The sequence below is a fragment of the Balaenoptera borealis genome (assembly GCF_965194805.1).
Source record: "Balaenoptera borealis genome assembly, chromosome: 11".
NCBI lineage: Eukaryota > Metazoa > Chordata > Mammalia > Artiodactyla > Balaenopteridae > Balaenoptera > Balaenoptera borealis.
This window is the reverse complement of record NC_138868.1, coordinates 20023084-20041102: the sequence shown is the minus strand read 5'-3', so window position 1 is coordinate 20041102 and position 18019 is coordinate 20023084. Positions and strand designations below refer to the sequence as shown.

The 18019-nt window shown below is 37.4% G+C and overlaps 1 protein-coding gene across 14 annotated transcripts in view; it reads right to left on the bottom strand.

Annotated features, from left to right (window-relative positions):
* The window catches only part of LRRC4C (leucine rich repeat containing 4C), a 1238963-nt gene that overhangs the window by 132216 nt on the left and 1088728 nt on the right, over nucleotides 1-18019 (bottom strand). The gene's annotated exons all lie outside the window — the stretch shown is intronic.

Here is an 18019-nt window from a genome sequence, read left to right as displayed (position 1 = left end):
TAGAATCAGATACATCTTGTTTTGAATCCCAGATATGATACTTTCTAGCTGAGAGACCTAAGACTTATTACCTAATCTCTATAAATTGCAGTTATCTATAAAATAACAATAACTATCTCAAGATATACTCATGATGTGCCGCGGAGCAACTAGACCCGTGAGCCACAACTACTGAGCCTGCACGTCTGGAGCCTGTGCTCCGCAACAAGAGGGGCCACGACAGTGAGAGGCCCGCGCACTGCGATGAAGAGTGGCCCCCACTTGCCGCAGCTAGAGAAAGCCCTCGCACAGAAACAAAGACCCAACACAGCCAAAAATAAAAATAAATAAATTAATTAATTAATTAAAAAAAAATATATATATACTCATGATGCATAAATAAGACTACCAAAGTAAATTACTTCGTCTGTTATCATGTTCTCACTTCTTCTCTTCAAAGGATCAGGGTGAACACGGTTTGTCCTAAGTAAGGAAGGTGATGGAAATAAACTGATTTATGGATCATTAAACTTAACCTTGAAGATGCACTATAGCCCAGCAGTTACCCATTACCTTGGGTTCAAATCCTGGTTTTGATATAAAACAGCTGAGGGACTGTATGTGAGTCATTTAACCCCTCTCTGCCTGAGATTTCCTGACTGTAAACTGAGAAATGTGCTCCTAGGTTCTCTGGCAGAAGGCAGGAAGTCATTTTCTCTAAACCATTGCTTTAGCTTCAGCCACAGTTGTTCATTCACTTTTAGAAGGAGGAATTCATTTATGTCCCCGGGAGACAGATATATCAAGCCATCATGTGTTTCTGCCAATCACCTCCTGCCAAAGCCCTGATGTTTTATTTCATTAGTGCAGGCACTTTCCATTAATTTGGATACTGTTTAAGAGTGTTAGTTCCAAAGGACATTGTTTCTTGGCTCTTCTATTTTGAAGGGCTATTTAATACATTACTGCAATGAATTGACCCCTTGCCAAGAAAGAAGCAGTGGCCACCCAATTCTAATCAGCTTCTGACAATGGGGTTCTAATGCTTGGCCCAAAGATATGTTTATTGTGCTCTACCTGGAACTGACAGAAACAAATCAGATTTCTATTGGCTGAGCAGTGAAGATTAAACAAAACACATTATGCAAGTGTTTCCCTTCCTTCCTTCTCTCCTTCTTTCCTTTCTTCCTTCCTTCCTTCCTTCCCTCCTTTCTCTCTTTCATAAAAACAAAAACATAAGAGCATTCTACTATATGCCAAGTGTAATAGACACAGTTGACGCCTGGAATAATGTATCCTTATCCCCATTCTTTCTACTTCCTAAGTAAACCTCAGTTTTATTCAGGTATTTACCCTCCTCCATGCAGCTCTCCACAGAGCCTCAAAGAGTGGATCCTGACTCATCTGAGACAATCCTGGTTGCCTCATTTCCTTTGCTAGTGGGGTATAGGATTCTAGCCAGTGAAACATTAAGGCAGGCTTAGTGGAGATTTCTGAGAAAGTTTTCCTCAGTCTTAAAAGACTCAAGAAAGAGCTAAACTCTTTGGTGCTGGCGTATATCATGTCTGGATATGATGCCTAGCACTGTTGTACTCTCTTGTGACCACAGGGGGCATTTGACTAAAGACAAAGGTGACAAGCACATAACAGTAGAGCAAAATGATGGAAAGATGTTTGTCCTTGATGCTGCTGTTGAACCAGTAAGATAAACCAGAACCACTCTTCCCCTGAACTTTGTGTTCTATGTGAAAATACATTTCTTTGTTTTTTAAAAGCCAGTAGACATACCTATTGTTAAGTGCTACACCAGGCCATGGGTGAAACATCAACAGAGTATATGATTCTGTAATAGAATTAGCCCTTCAAGAGTCCTGGAATTACAAAGTGAGCTACTCTGTAGAGTTAAATATTACAGCAATGTGCCTGTCTCCTAAAAATAGCAAAATTGAGCATTATTATTCATGTATATCATGCTCATAGTCTCTACATAAATCTGTCATCCCCACAATTATAGTGAGGGGGGTATTTTACAGTGATGCATCCAACTTTCTGGACAGCAAGTTTGGATTTGGACCCAATCAAAATGCTCAGATACTTGTGTGAACTTGTTTCACAAATAGTTGGAAGTTTTAGAAATAAAAAATCCACCTCAAAAACAATTTCTGCCTAAACTCCTTAATTCTTTCAACTCGTTTTGGTTTCTCAATTTTCTCAATAGGCATTTCGAGAACGGTAATTATTTGAACTATTCAATTGCAATAATGTCTATAGGTATATTGCACTAATATATATATATATATAATTTAAGATTCCTAGGAGCAATGTCTATATTCTTATTGTATCATTTGTAGGCTCTAGCCAAAAGCTACTTACAGAGAAAATGATCAGTCATATTTTGTGACCAGTTAAGTTACTGAGAAGATATGGAAAACAACAACAATCTCAGCACCTTTTTCCTTCTACCATGAGTGTTTAAGCATATCTTTTATTAAGCCTACAATTACATTTGATTCTAACCTAAATCTGTTCTGAATAGGAAGAGTGAAAAATTCCAGATTCTTCAAAATATTCTTTACTTAAAACCCTCCTGTCTATCTGAATGGACTTAAACCAGGGAGGAATAGTTCACTTGCTGCAGTTGAACTTCTCAATGTCAACAAACCAATACACCTAGCAACCAATATACAAGCATAGGGATAACAGAATGATTATTAACCCAGCCCACACGAAGATGACAATGAAGAAAATGATGATAAATAGCTAAACTGTATAAGCTGCTTACCATGTGCCAGGCACTGTTGCATCCATTAACTTCTTTAATCCTCATACTAACTGTCCAAGTTTCATCCTATCGTTATCCCCAGTTTGCAAATGAGGTAACAAAAACACAGAAAGTACAGTGATCTGCCCAAGGTCTCACAGCTTACAAGTTGAGTGTCAAAAACAAATTTAGGGAATCAGGCTACATCTCAGTCAATACCCTAAAGATATAGTAGATGCAAACTATTACATATAGAATGGATAAACAACAAGGTCCTACTGTATAGCACAGGGAATTATATTCAATATCCTGGGATAAACCATAATGGAAAAGAATATAAAAAAGAATACACACATATATATATGTATAACTGAGTCACTTTGCTGTATAGCAGAAATTAACACATTATGAATCAACTATACCTCAATAAAAAATGTTTTTAAAAAGGAATAAAGCACTAATTCACTAACAAGCAACCACTGACACTCATCTCCTTTCTTCTCTCAACATATTGCTGTTTTAAAAATTAATTCTGCCTCTTGCCAAAAGAAAACCAGAAAAAAATATAAAATGCACGCATACACAAAATGATCACCAAAATATATAAAGGAAATAACTATTTTAAAAGCATTATATAGTAAATTTAGAAAGAAAAAAAAAGGAACACTGAATGTTACTGGTAGAAGAGAAGAGCAAATTCAAATTAACTGGGATTTTTCTCTCTCCCATAATAAAATTCCTCCAAAATATGTAGGTTAGGGTTATGTTTTATCAGAAGGGAAGACCTTTGTTGTGGTTGATATATTTTCCAGTGCTGAGGAGAAGACTTTCTTCAGTGGGGTAGCAAATATAGTCTTTACTGGAAGACGATAGTGACCACTTTCATCTTGTCTGACAAGATTATAAATCTGGGTGATAAAAATGAGTTTTAAAAGTTATGAGATATGGGAAGGGTATGACACAAATAGCCAACTTCAATTAGAAAAGAACATATCTTTAAAACAGAGACCATCACCGCTTAACACTAGAAACAAAAATTACATGCAGTGATGAAAGCTGAAGAAAGGGCATTTTTTGGCCAGAATTTGAAATCTCCAACATACACTCAAGAAATCAGCCACCCCGTTCGCCCACTGGAAAACACACACACCTACACACCCACACCCCCCACACATACACACACAAAACCTCTACAATATACTCCACAACTCCCCGAATATAGTAGGATCTTAATAATACTGATGTATTAACTGCACCTAATTACTAAGCTAGTAGCTACAATATTAGTTTCTCAGGCATAGGGGAAATACAGTAGTGATTAAGAGCACAATTTCTGTGTGAAACTGTCTGGATCTCACACTGCTGTGGCTATGGGACCAGTGATTTTAAACAAATTTTGTGACTGAGTTGCCTGTAAAGATGAAAATAAAACTGGTACGTCACTTTGAGGGTTAAAGAAGTTAATACATCATGACATAAAATGCTCATTGTCTTCCACAGCCATTGTCCCCTGCTTCCTTTTAGTATCTCCAAACAGGGCTGCCCTGTGACCCAACTTCAGGGTCACCATTCACGTTATAACCTATAGGGATGGCAATCCCAGGAATCATGCAATATGGCGGACCCATCCCGCAACATCTGCAGTCCCCAACCTTTTTGGCACCGGGGACCAGTTCGTGGAAGACAATTTTTCCACGGACGGGGGTGTGGGGGATGGTTCAGGCGGTAATGCAAGCGACGGAGAGCGATGGGGAGCGACGCGGAGCGATGGGGAGCGGCAGATGAGGCTTCGCTCGCTTGCCCGCCGCTCACCTCCTGCTGTGTGGCCCGGTTCCTAAAAGGCCACGGACCAGTCCACGGACCAGGGGTTGGGGACCCCTGCCCTACACTTTAGCAAAATACATGGTTAACTAACTAGCTAAAATCTAGATTTCCCTTCCTCCATTGCAGGGAAGGCTGGTCATGTGAGTAAGTCCTGGATGACAGAATGTGAGTACAAATGATGTGTGCTGCTTCAAGATCATGTTTGAAATGAAGCTGCTCATCCTACAGTCTGATATGGGGGCTTGGTTTTAGAGAGCCAGCACCACACAGAGGAGGATCAAACTAGATAGCATGGAGAAGGAACCTAGGTCCCGGGAGGATGTTGTGGAGAAGTGCCTCACCACTGCCGAGTCCATCCATCTCTGTGCTGTTAACGTGAGAGATACATGGAATCTAGATCTTGCTTGATCCATTGTACTTTAGATCTCTCTATTCTAACAGCTGGGTCTATTTCCTATTAAATACCTATGCATAGAAAACTTAGAACTGTGCTTGGCACGTAGTAAACTCTCATTAAATGTTAGCTACTATCTCAATATGTGAAAGAGTCAGTATTTGAAAACAGAGAACACTGTGTACCTCCAAAACCCATATTCTTTCCTTTCCGGGAGAAAACGCTGCCTACAGCGTGTAAAGACTGAAAAGGCAGAGTTATTTGCTACAAGCTCGTCAGTTAGCAACGCTTTAAAATCCCTTACAGCAGGAAAGGGTTTTTTTTCTACATTCCCCAATTTTTAATGCTGTTCTCAGTTCAAAATCACGTTTAAAAAAATTAAGCTGAGATGAAGTGGGAGAGTGGCATGGACTTATATATACTACCAAATATAAAATAGATAGCTAGTGGGAAGCAGCCGCATAGCACAGGGAGATCAGCTCCGTGCTTTGTGACCACCTAGAGGGGTGGGATAGGGAGGGTGGGAGGGAGACGCAAGAGGGAATGGATATATACAGCTATATGTAGACGTATAGCTGATTCACTTTGTTATACAGCAGAAACTAACACAACAATGTAAAGCAATTATACTCTAATAAAGGTGTTAAAAAATAAAATAAATAAAGTATTGTGTTTAAAGTAAGTTTGGTGAAAAACTTGAAATTCTTTGATACTTGTACTTTTGACTCACTCACCTTAGTCATCCCATAAAGCACAGAGCAGTGAGAAAAATAAGGGCCAAAAAAGAACTACCTGCATATTCTTCAAGCTAAATTTTCTAGCTGTTAGATAAAAGAACTTTCATTCTTTGGACCATAAAAGATTTTTTTTTTTCTGAGCTGATGAATACACCCAGGCTCTCCTTGAAGAGCCAAGATTGCAACCTGATTTGGACGGGAATTCCTATACCATCATTCTTCCTCTCCTCCCAAGCCCTTACCCTGGGCAGAACTGCCAAGAAGAGGAAATTCGTCTTCAGGATCAATTGTGCTTGCTATTTCAGAACCTGCTGGCATTCCCCATCCAGCCCAGGGGAACAGTTGGGGGGCATTTTCCACACCTTTTTCCAGACCTCCAGCTGCCCCTGTCTGACCACCTCTGAGGAAATTCACAGATTTGAAACAAACACAGACCATCCATTTCTACATACATGGCGTGACTAATAGGCTCCTTCAGGGAAACAGAGAAACACATTGTCCAGTATTGCTTAACAACACTGAATTAAATAGATGAAGGTCAGGGTCTCGTGCCACACATTTAAAAGGGCAGTCCAAGTATTTTTTGTTCTGGGAACAACTGAGAAATCTGTTGTTTTGAAGGCAAGAGAGACTTAAATAAAGCTTTCTCTTCTTTTCCTCATCCTCCTCCCATCTCTAGCACAATAAATGTTGCTTCCTTCCATTTTTTTCCCATAGCACTTTGTGCAAAATTCTATCAACATCTCTTCCATTGTGCTATAAATATCTGCTCCCATGTCTTTTTCCCTGAGTAGGTTCTGTAGGTCTGTCTTTCATTATCCTCTTGGCATGATTGATCTCATTACTTTGCCCTTTTACTTTGCCCTTTTACTTTGCCTCGTGTATTTCATGTTCATGCTTTCCAGTGTCATTTTATTATTGCAGCTGTTGAAGTAATTTCAATATGCTTTGAGAATATACATAATGTTGGGAAAATTATTTTTCAAAGTGAACCTCACAGATTTAGACATTTAAAAAGGGCTTCAATTTTGCCCTGCTTTCTAAATCCTCCACAGTCTAAATAGTCCATTATCTCCTTTTGCAACCCCAAAGTGTCTCAAATTAAAAATCACACTTCAACTAAAGTCACAACCAGTGAAGAAGATTGGATTGTTCTCTTTTCTGGAGAATAGACACAGCAGGTATTGAATATTTTTGGCAAAACTCAACACCTAAGGGCACTAATGGTGCCATTTGGCACTGATGCATTGTCAGGAATTAAAATCAGAACAATAGAGTTAGGAGCAAGACAAAAAAAAAATCAATAAAATTCATCTCAGGCGGACAAGTATATGGTCTGCATTCGATGGAGGGATTATATGCATACATAAATAAACCATTAAAATCCTCCTGTTAAGAGTCTGCTCAATTCATGGTGATTTGAGTTGCTGCAGGGGCAATGGCAAATCTAAACATAATTTGTTTGTTTGCAGGATGAGAAGGAAGAATTTGACAGATCTTAAACATATCCAGAGAGTCCATTTCTACATTTGTAGAGTAGTTAATATGATATTTCAGTAAAACTGTGGAGCACATTTTCCAAAGTGTATTTGTAAAATAAATAAATAAATAAATACATAAATAAACTGCTACAGTCAAGTCCTACTCCCACAGTTCCCAAGGCACCATCTAAATTCTTTGGCGAGTTTATCATGTGTTATAGTGAATACAGTATTGCTCAAGGTACTATGAATAGAAAAGGAAGGAACATACATTTATTGAATCTTATGCTTAAGTATCTTATGAAATCCTTACAACAACTCTCTAAGGCAAGTTTATTAGCTTCATCCAAAGATGAAAATAACCTGACTAAGAAAGTATTTGAATCTTGCCCAGTGGAATATAATTGGTAAATAATGGAGGCAGGATTCAAACAGAGATTGCTTTGGTGCTAACATCCATGTTCTTCCCATTGCCTTACACTGGTTGATATAAAATTCATCTAAAAATGTTGGATTTCAGAGCATGAATCACTTCCTCTCTGTCCAACACACACACACACACACACACACACACACACACACACACACATCACTCTTATTTTCCTCTCTGTCAAAGGCCAGTTTAAGTGTTGCCTTCATCCTAAAACCTTCCCATTTTTGACCTACAATGGCATGCACTGCTTCTATTATACAATTCCGATCTTGAGAACATACTGTATTGGGGGGGCAGGTGGGCAACTAATTATTTCTCAGAACTAGTTATGTATCCTCAGATAGACTATGATAATTCTTAACCTAAGAAATATGTCCAACTTCATTTCTATGCTCAATGACATACCTCATCTTGGCTCCTAATAAATGTGTAATCAAAACTTGTTAATTTACTGACTTATTAGAACTCAGTTATTATACAATATTCCCGAGTGGAACTTCATACATTAGAGTTACTTCAATGTAGTTGAGTACAAATATTATTTTTATGAAGGTATTGTGCTTAAATGAGGTGCTTACTGGGACCTTGTGAGGGCCTTTTTATGTAAAACTAATAATTGTACCTTAAGGTATAATATGTGCACGTGTGAATTTTCAACTATTAGGCTTGCTAACAATGGGAGTAGAACTGCAAACTGAAAAGAAGGTAGGGAAAAAGAATGAACTTCAATAAAAATAATGGTAAATTTGTATACTAGAAAAGTATAATAGACACCCTGCTATCTCCAGGAACATATTTAACTTTCTGTAATCATTGCTTTCATAAACTCCCTACTTCAAACCTTCATTGCTTTCCCTGTTCCTCTTTCATCTGGAGGTGAAATTATGTAGGGACAGCAAGCCAATGGAAGAGAAATACAATCTTTTAAGAGAATGGCATGAAGCTCCCTAGTCAGCAAAAGACCCTGCCCTTTATTGTATCACCAATTTTCCATATATACAAGAAAGGGTGAGAATACCTTTCTGGGAGAGGGTCTTTAATCGTAAGCTGCATCCTACCACATGGTGAGGTCCTTTAAACACAAACAGTGCTTTCTACTTGGTGAGTGACTTGTTAAAGCATCTAGTCCATGCCTTTCTACAATGAGAAAATAATACCATTAACTATTGCAGCCAAAGATACTTCCAAATGAGATACAAGAGGGTCACGGGTTCACATTGCATCGCAGACCTTCAACCCAGGAAGACTTGGAAAGAAATCACGACGCTTCCTAAATTGAGTACAAAACAAACCATTTTGTGATTCTGAGTTTATAGAAGGAAAGTGTTACATCTGATTTTATAATTTTATGATTTTATGCAGAGCTTTAAAATTCATCCTGAAATTAAACAATATTACATATTTTAAAAATGAAACCATAGAGAGACATTGAAAACATAAATAAGCGTTCTTTAGGAAAATGCCGTGATTTTCGAGACTGAATTAGAACTTACATAACTTATAACTGTGCCATTGACGAAGAGATCAGTTGAAAAAAAATGTTAAAAGATATGCCTTTTAACACATGACATTTTGGAACCCATCTGGAGATCTATTTAGAACCATGATTATCAACACAGGCTGTATGTACTTCAGAATCACTAATGGAGCTTTTGGAAACTTACTCATCCCTGGAGAGTCTGAATCAGCAGGTTACGCTCCCATATAGAGAACTTTAAATTTCTTCAGAAAATCCTGATGCGCAGTAGGGATTGAGAACCTCTGATTTAGAGAATCTAGGTAGAATCATTTAAGTATCTTACTTTACCAAGCCCTGTTGCTTTCAACCCCTTTGAAAGCTATTTTGAATTCTAAACTTTTCAGCTTTCACCTTCTAAAGGAGGAAGTTAATATTGGTACTTAAAGGCTCTGTGTTTTAGATAGAACCTCAGCTTTACAGGCCTCAAATAGGATTATTTTGAATTTATTTAAAATCTACAGCTGACGTTGCTATCTTAGAGAGTTTTCAGTCTCATCCCAGCGGTACCCCTCATGCTACAAACGTGATATTTCTCATAATAATAGGTAATCACAATGGTGACCAGCAGTCACTCTAAAATGTTCATTTAACCTAAAAAAATGTTCCACTAAAAGAAGGCATTGAAAGTAAACATCATAAAGAATAATAGTAGTTAACATTTATTGATATCTTACTATGTGACAAATAGTATGCCAGGTGCATACTCTTTTTCCCTTAATGATAACAGAATGAAGTGGGTATTATTATCCCTCTCTACAGTGACTGTTATTATGCCTATTTGCTATTATCTCTATTTATGGTAAGGAAAGCAATACTTAGAAAACATAGTTCTAAAAGAGATCATAGTGATAGCATACAACCATGACAAAGTTCAAAGTCTACCTTACTTGCTCTTAAATACCTCACCACACCACTCCAAACTATTGCCACTACCTTACAACAATAACAAAATCAAACTAACGAAACTCCACCTTTTTTTCTCCTTTATTTAACCTGAGATCTGTTTCTCTAAATACTACACAGTAAAGAGTAAATTTGTACGAACATTGAATAGGCTATTGATACATAGCTTTGGTTTTGTGTATTCCAAGGGATGTAAATTTCTTATCCCCGCCCCACTCTGGGAGGAAAAGATCCTTGCAGAGCAAGTTTTAGGAACTCAAATGGGTCTCTGAGGGCAATCCTTATTTCTGAGGCAGGTCCTGTTACATCTGGCTAATAATTACTCTTTTAGAACTTGGAATTCCTTCTTAGAATCTTTATCTCCTGAGAGAAATACAAAATGGGAGGAGGTTATACTTCCCAAGACATGTAAAACTAACCCACATGTGGGACTTCTAGGGTTAATGCAAGGATTCTCCTAAAAGAGCAACTCGAGTACGCCCCTCCTCCCATTCTGGTGGTCCATGATTGCTGGAGGTGATGATGAAGAAATCCATTCTTTTGACATAAGTCAAACCATTTCTCTATTATGATAGCCATGGCTCGCCAATCCAATTAAGGGAAACACTACACAGTCAAGGTATCAGTTTGCTCGGGCTACCATAACAAAATATCACAGTCTGGGTGGCTTAAACCACAGAAATTTATTTTCTCACCGTTCTGGAGGCTAGAAGTACAAGATCAAGGTGTCTGCAGGTTTGACTTCTTTTGAAACTTCTTTAATTTGCAGATTGCTGGCTTCTCACTGTTTTCTCACAGTTTTTCCTCCGTGTGCATGAATGTCTGTGTCAACCTCTCCTTTTTATAAGGACACTGGTTGTTTTGGATTAGAACCCACCCTAAAGACCTCATTTTAACTTAATTACCTCTTTAATGCTATTATCTCCAAATACAGTCACATTCTGGGACACTGGGGTGTCAGGACCTCAAAATATGAATTTTGGAGGATATTATTCAGCCCATAATACTCACTCTTTTTCTTTTAAAAAACAGAGAAGTATTAAGATTTAAGTTTCTCTTCCATTTTATTTATATAACCTCTACTTTTTCAACCAACCTAAGAACCCAAATCCTTCTTACGATGAGGTAGAGGTGAAGAAAGGAGAAGAGGAGGACTATTGACTTTCATTTTCACAGTTACTCCTTGCACAGTTGATTGGAAGCTGGAAATTCAATAAACAAAGATTTCCACTCCCACTGGGTCTACAGCTGCAACTAACAAGATCATTGACTGTTTATAGGCAGAACGAAGTTGAGCATTATCATGTGTATCTGGTGATTTTGATCACAGTAGTGTACACAAACAATCTATGTAAGCCACCTCTAATGCTTTTTTTCTATTTTTCCTTCTTCAATAAGGTGTCTACTGGGAAAAAGGCTGAGCATAATGACACTGGAGCACCTACTGTAAGCCAGGTGCTGCCATGGAGTTGTAAACCCTCAATTTGAGTAGCCTTTTAAAAATCATAAGAGACTTGCATACACTAAAGTGTTGGATGCATTTTATGTATCCACAAATAATTTTCACCAACATTTCCACTCCCAATTCAACCCAGATACATATCCTACCTAAGGAACAACAATGAGCCTGCCATTCAAAAACAGTCCCCAACAGACTCTTTCCTTTCCAATAGACCTGTAAACCCTAGTCCTTTTTTTTATATATAAATTCTGTCGTTTCCTCTGCTTTGTCATCTGCTTCCATCCTTTCAACAACACTGAATGTGGGAAAGACAGCAGAGAAGCTTCATTTTACAGATCAGAAAAGAGAGCTTCAGAAGGGTTAAATGACTTTCCCGAAATTGCAGAACACAAAGGCTGGTAATGAAAGTTAAATTTTCTTCCCTTACTAACTTTAAAACTCTATTACATGAGAGCATTTCATAACTAGCATATGTTGGTAGTGGCTAGCATATTACATAGCAGGCATTTGATAACTTGTGCTGAACCAAACTATGTCAAATATGCTCAGGTCCTGGCTCTGGCTGAAACTGCCTCAATGAATGTGAGTTGGGGATATTCCCTGGCCCCTGAAGCTATTAAAACAATATTTCTGCTCAACCCTAAACCTCTCACTGTGGTATGAGGCATTCATTCTTCACTCCCATCGACTCTGAATGTAGACCCCTTTTGGCAAAGTGGGTGAGGGCACATGAAGGACTCTTTCATGACTGGCACGTATGGACATTATGGTGGTCATCAATGGATTCATTCATAACTGCATCTCAGACCCAGAGAATCAGTGGCAGAATTTATTTTATCACTTCCTATGATTTGACAAACTAGGAACGAACCACAGTGTGCAGGCCACTTGCTTTATCTCCCAATTCATTCAGTTATTGATATAATTCCAGTCAGACAAGCATTCAGTCCTATTCTAAAAGATTCTATCCAAAGTTCAGTGCTATAAAATATCATTAAAAATCTTAGCATGACACATTAATCCATATCTGCACATTACAATGGGCAGCCTCCAAATTGATCATAACCTGAACACAGACATACTCAGGAGTTCCAGAAAGCTGAGAGTTTTTCATTAAGTAGAATTCGCATGAAGAGATGGAACCAATAATGGAAAAATAGTTTGAGATTTCCATAAGAAAAGAGCTATTTGGTGGCTATGTTACAGTTAACATTTTTCTCCAACAGCCTCCAAAATGAAAAACAAAAAGCAAACAAACAACAAAGCAAAACAAGCAGAAAACAGCAACAAAACTCATTCGCAAAGTGTAGAATGCAATCGATCCAATATTGCATACTCAAGGAAAAGGATAAAACAAATATCTGGGAGCATAATGGATTCAAACCTTCCTTGATACATTCATGTCTGATTCAGAAATTGAAGCTAATGATAGATACATAAGGAGATTGCTATGAGTTCTGGATCTGTAGATGATCCAGGTAAATCTATTCCAAGAATCACATCCGTGAACCAAGAACCACGATCCATGGAAAAGAATCTGTGAACTCCCTGATATAATTGAAAAATTGTACGTGTGTGCAGGGAGAGGGTAAAAGTCCCATAGAGAAAGAACAATGGCTCTCAGACCTGTTCAACTCAGTACATCAAAAATAAAATTAAAAAAAGAAAGAAAGAAAGAAAGAAAGAAAGAAAGAAAGAAAGAAAGAATAAAACGGTTGTTAGTGAAAAAATCATAATTTCAATAAAACATCTTCATTTGGTTCAAAGTCTCAACCAAAAATCATCTTGGAGGAAAGCAAGTCTTATTATAAAAGCATTAATTAAATTATTCAGACAGACTGTAAACCTCTGATTCATTCGTTTTCTGTCACTGCAAAAACACCAAATGCATTAGTGTCTCAAAGGGAAAAGAAGAATCCTGAATGATAATTTATCTTTTAAAGGGGCACAAATTCAAATTCTTCACTCAAAATCAATAATCTACATATGCTAGCTCTCCTACATTTAGTCACAGATCTTACTTTGTGGGATACACACACTCCCCTTGAGTCCACAATTATGTAACTGTACAAAACTGGCCAAAGTACCCAACATTACTTTGTGAAACTCTTTCATTTTAATCATTATAGTCCAACTGTAAAAAAGATGTCAGGAGCTGAAATTTAGCAGCAAGTTCTCAAATGGAAAGCAATGTGAACATTTCTATAACACATATCCTTGTCTTTCTTCTAACTCTGTAGTTGGTCTGTAATCTTTGCTCAAAACAGTTAATAGTATCGGGCTTTCAAAGGAATGTGATTTTGAAATAATATTTTCTTGTATATATCATCGAATGAGCAACCTATTATATTACACTAAATTCCAACTATAAGTATCGATACATCCCTTTTATAATTAAAAAATGTCATTCCTGCACAAATGCAAAATAACCTTCCATTTCCCTTATCTACCACATTCTATTTATAATTTTAGTGACAGTATAATGATGTTAACATTATAATATCTTGTAGAGAAAAACACTGATACTAAGATCCTTACTTCTAAATTATGATCTACCAAGGAATATGTGTGCCTATTTGTATATTCATACATACGTATTTATATATATATATATATATATATATACATATATGTGTGTATATGTACATATGTGCCTATGTATATATACATATGACTGCATACACATATATAAATTTCAAATATTATCAAATGAGAACATTATTGAATTTGAATGCAAAGCATTAGGCAAAACTTGTATGTTTATGTTTGTGTTTATACTATAGAATTTTAAAAATGATTTAACAATTAACAATTTAATTTGGTCTAAGATAAGCCAATATCACTTTAGGTTTCTTCTCTCTGTCTCTGTCTGTGTCTTTCAGAATAAAGTTACAAATATAAAATAGTTACACTATAAAAAGTAGAGCTTACTGATTTTAGTGGGACATTTTTTTTCCTTAATAAACATTAATGGCTAACTTGGTTAAAACTAATTAGTTCCTTGTGTTATACTGTTTCATCATATTTTTAAAACCATGTGTATATATGTTTTAATACCCAAAGAAGTATCTTAAAACACAAATGCCTAGAGCTACTTTAATAGCACTATGAGATAGAAAAATTCAAAATATTGTGATATTGAATTTTACAAATGGAAATTTTACTTAAATTCAAATTGTATTCCTAACAGAGGGATCAAATCTTGCTCTAAACAAACTCCAAGGTTTAAGTGTTCACTATTCCGTTTATTTTCTTTCAACATTGATTGAGTACCTACTATGTCTCAAAGAGGTAGGCAAAGAAGAATGTCTGGCTCCTACACAGGAAAAACTCACAACGATGTGGGGAAGACAGATAATAAACATTTAATTACTAAATGATGTGATAAGCACCATGGTCAAGGTGTGTACAAAATGCTTGGGGAGAACAGAGGTTATGCTATAATGGAAAGTTAATGTCAACTTATGCTAACAATCAGTGCACACAATTTAATAAATGGAACAAATAAAATGAACTGTCTTAAGGCAATGGCACTTAGTTCAGGACTTTTAACAGACATACGAGGTACAGAAGGTATAGGAAATCAAGGAACATATATTTAGTGCATTATTCTTTTAATCCATTTGTTTTAGACAAGCAGCTGAACTGTTTGGATGGGCTCCAAGAAAAGCTTTCTTTTACAATGGATACTACTCTATTACAAACCACATTCCACTCTATTTTACCATAAAAACATATTTTTCCAGTTAGATCTGATTTGTAGGGATTTGAAAGAAGCCGTGAATCCCTACACAAATGGAAAAACAATGTCAAAAAAAAAAGTAAATACAACTCTGTGACAAATGACCACCATACCTGTCATTCGCTTGTGGTTATTATGTGCTAAGGCAAAAAAGAATGAAACAAGATATGATTGCTGAAAACAGAAACAAAAATAGATTTTAAGTGAATCCTTTTTCTGAAAACCAGTTGATGACTCTGATGCAGAGTATGGAACCCTAACAGCTTCTTACTTAAGTTCTTTTTGATGGCAATGAGGTGAAGGTTTCAGCCAGGTGTGTAGTCCTACTTTCTTCTTGGGGTTGGGGCAAGTGGGCAGTGGCTCTTTAGGCATCTGACATGAAATAGACATCCCTGAAATTAAGTAGGCATCGAAAGGGAATTCTCCAGGTATATCAAAAGCAGAACTGAAGCCATAGCTAGGAAGCTTGGGGAGGAGAAGAAAAAGAAGAAAGGATTGTTTCTTTAGTCACAAAGAATGGAATTCCTGTCTGAAGCGGCTTCGGTCTTTTGGCTGCTCCCCAGATGCATGAATACTTCTGAGAAACAGCAAGATCGCTATCTAGTGTGGGAAGTCAAAGGAGATTTTGGGGGGGAGGGAAAGATTCCTGTCAAGCCTCTGGCCACATCCAGGGCTTCCCTTTTAATGAGTTAATATAAACATCAAACCAAGTGCTGAATCAATGAATTCACCTACCTAATTTTGTAGTTAATTAGTGGAAGCAAGTCTAAAATGAAGTGCTTACCCTGCAGAATCACCACACACACAAAACAGGAGACTCTAATGTGAAGAAGGACTTGGCGAGATAGAGACAGGAGAGGAAAGAAAGAAATTTGAAAAGCATGGTTTAAAAAAAAAAAAAAAAGGAGACAGAGGAGGGCAAGAAGATGTAAAGAAAGGAAATAAGCCAGCCAGAATATCTGTGAAAAAGAGCAAGGAAAATGTATTTCCATTCTCTCTGGCAAATGCAGTTCTTGTTACCTGCAAATAGTTCTATGAAATGTCTTAGACTCTAGAAAGAGCGAGCTCAGAGGAACACTGCAGAGCATCTAAATCAAACTCCTCATTTTACAGACACAGAAGGCTGAGAGAGGAGAAACTTGCCTGGAGTCCTGAGGCCAGAAAGTTGCGGCATCAGTCCTGGAAAGTTACGTTTGACAACGGCGTTCAGCAGTGGGAAATGGCCATTACCAAGCTGCTGCTGGGGAAGCTAAAGAGATATGGGCTGAGCTCACTTTCCTATCTTACTCACAACTACCTGCTCCAGGTTTTCTCTAGGGCTCTAATGTTTATATCTTATGGCAGTGTTCTAGACTATTGAACTATTGAGGTTAATTGAAGTTAATGATGGATACAATGGTCATTTGTCATAGACTTGTGAACACACACATACAAACTTATCTTGCCAAGTAATAACGTTAGGAAAAAAAATTTTTTAAATACCATATATTATCGTAATCATTCACCTTTAAAAAAGAAGGCATTTTGAACCTAATAAAATGACAAGAAAAAAAAATAAAAGTCAGTTTTTCAGATCATATAAATTTAATTTTGTGAGAAATTCACTACATTCTGCTTCTTTTCCATACTTGTTATTGCAAACTTCGTCACCACACCTGCCCATTTTGTGGATTAGCTTCAGGAACGAATGCCATGTATTAGAATAATAGGCAAATATGGCCAGGAGATGTAAAATATTAAGAGTTAAGACTTCCTTATGCTCCTCGGAACTTTCACAGAACAGGAAGTTGGAAAAATCGATGTCACGAATGTGGCCCTTGGTCAATCCTGGGAAATCCATCATCATGTCAGCAGTACAGAAAAACGGAAGCAAGTAGCCCTCTGCCGAAGACACGCATGTCTTTGCCCACAAAAGCAGATTGCTTTCACTAGGGAGTTTCACATCCCTGCTAAGCAAACAGCCACAGGAAACCTGAAGCTCTGATCTACTGCTCTTCAAGCAGCAGCTCTCTAAACGTACCCTGCAGAAAACTCAGCAAAAGAGACTTCCTTTTATTTCAAAGATGACACACTGCTAGGTGGGGTCCTCTAATGGAAAAGGTTGCCTCACCCCAAGTAGAGTCTATGAGGGCCTCTATTAGGAAAATTAATGAAAATCTAATTAGAAACAAAGCACTGCTTTCTAAAATTTTGTTAGATCAGCAGTTGATAGCTTGTAAAAGCAATTTTATTTTTTCAATGACAAAGCATATATTGAGCATCTCCTATAGGTAAGGCATGGAGGTAAAGACACAGAAATGAGAGCCAAGGGACTGACCTCAGAGAGCCTGCAGTCTAGGTGGGAAAACAAACAACAGGTACATAGAATGACTTACCCATACGGAGCAGGATATAGGAAATGGAAAATAATACATCATAGCCAAGAAATACATACTGAAATTGAGAAAAGAGGAAGAGCTGAGAAACAGAGGTCCCCTAGCAGAGTGGCAGGTTTCAGGGTCCAGCATTTATTTCATAAGTGCAGCTTTGCTAGTAGGAGAACTGCACAAAAGCAGTACCTTTGGAAGATAAATAACTGGTGATAAAGACAGACTGGACGGAGAAGCATAAATCAGGGCATGATTAGAGTTATCTGGGCCTGTTAAGTGTTAAAAGCCTGAGTTAGGGTAGGAAAGGGGCATATTCTAGAGACAATATAAAGCAAGAACCTACTCTGTCTTGTCAGCCCCAAGGGATAGGAAGCAGTGGTTCAGATATTATAAAATAGTGATTAGCCCAAGCCTC